This window comes from Sapajus apella, unplaced genomic scaffold, assembly GCF_009761245.1.
Source record: "Sapajus apella isolate SASKATOON/1434 unplaced genomic scaffold, GSC_monkey_1.0 scaffold250, whole genome shotgun sequence".
In the NCBI taxonomy this organism is placed as follows: Eukaryota; Metazoa; Chordata; class Mammalia; order Primates; family Cebidae; genus Sapajus; species Sapajus apella.
The window spans coordinates 220,170-222,009 of NW_022437190.1; positions in this window are offsets into that span (position 1 = coordinate 220,170).

The window sequence follows — 1,840 nt, forward strand, 5'->3', positions numbered from 1 at the left end:
TATATATATATATATATAAAGGAATATGTATATATATATTTACATATACATTCCTTTATATATATATATACACACACACACATGAGAGAGAGAGTGAGAGAGACAGAGAGACAGAGAGAAAAGGGAATATATATATGCGTATTCCTTTTTCTCTCTTTCTGCCTAAATAAATCACTTTCTGCAAAACTCTTTAAGATTTGATATTTACTTGAATGAGCTTGCTACACCTGGCGGGGTCCTCCCCCCCATTCTTGGGTGAGTGAGGGACCAAGGGCCTGGAAGAACACATCCTATTGGGGAGCAACCTGAGCCCATCATCCACATTTCGGTCACAAGACCACAGTGCAATCAAATTAGAACTCAGGATTAAGAAACTCACTCAAAACCACACAACTGGAAACTGAACAACCTGCTCCTGAATGATTACTGGGTAAATAACAAAAAGAAGGTAGAAATAAAGAAGTTCTTTGAAACCAATAAGAACAAAGACACAACATACCAGAATCTCTGGGACACATTTAAAGCAGTGTGTAGAGGAAAATTTATAGCACTGAATACCCACAAGAGAAAACAGAAAGATTTTAAATTGACACCCTAAAATCACAATTAAAAGAACTAGAGAAGCAAGAGCAAACAAATTCAAAAGCTGGAACAAGACAAGAAAGAACCAAGATTAGAGCAGACCTAGAGGACACAGAGACACAAAAACACTTCAAATAAATCAATGAATCCAAAAGCTAGTTTTTTGAAAACATCAACAAAATACATAGACTCCTAGTCAGACTAATAAAGAATAAAAGAGAGAAGAATCAAATAAATGCAAAAAAAATAATAAAGGGGATATCACCACCAATCCCACAGACATACAAACTATCATCAGAGAATACTATAAACACCTCTATGGAAATAAACTAGAAAATCTAGAAGAAATTATAAATTCCTGGATACATACATCCTCCCAATATTGAACCAGAAAACAGACAAACCCCTGAATAGACCAATAACAAGCTCTAAAGTTGAGACAACAATTAATAGCTTACCAACCAAAAGAAACCCAGGACCAGATGGATTCGCAGCTGAATGCTACCACAGCTACAACGAGGAGCTGGTACCATTCCTCCTGAAACTATTCCAAGCAATGGAAAAGAGGGAATCCTCCCTAACTCATTTTAGGAGGCCAGTATCATCCTGATACCAAAACCTGGCAGAGATAACAAAAAAAAAAATTTCATGCCAATATCACTGATGAACATTGATGGAAAAATCCTCAATAAAATACTGGCAAACTGAATTCAGCAGCACATTAAAAAGCTCATTCACCATGATAAAGTCAGCTGCACACTTGGGATATTGATTTGTGTAATAAATCAATAAATGTAATCCATCACATAAACAACCAATGACAAAAACCACGATTATCTCAACAGATGCAGAAAAGGCCTTTGATAAAATTCAACAGCCCTTCATGCTAAAAACTCTCAATAAACTAGGTATTGATGGAACATATCTCAAAATAATAAGAGCTATTCATGAAAGACCCACAGCCAATAACATAATGAATGAACAAAAACTGGAAGCATTCCCTTTGTCACAAGACAAAGATGGCCCTCTCTCACCACTCTTATTCAGCCTACTATTGGAAGTTCCGGCCACGGTTATCAGGCAAGAGGAAGAAATAAAGCCTATTCAATTGGGAAGACAGAAAGTCAGATTGTCTCTGTTTGCAGATGACATTATCATATATTTAGAAAACCCCATCATCTCAGCCCAAAATCTCGTTAAGCTAATAAGCAATTTCAGCAGAGTCTCAGGATGAAACATCAATGTACAAAAATCACAA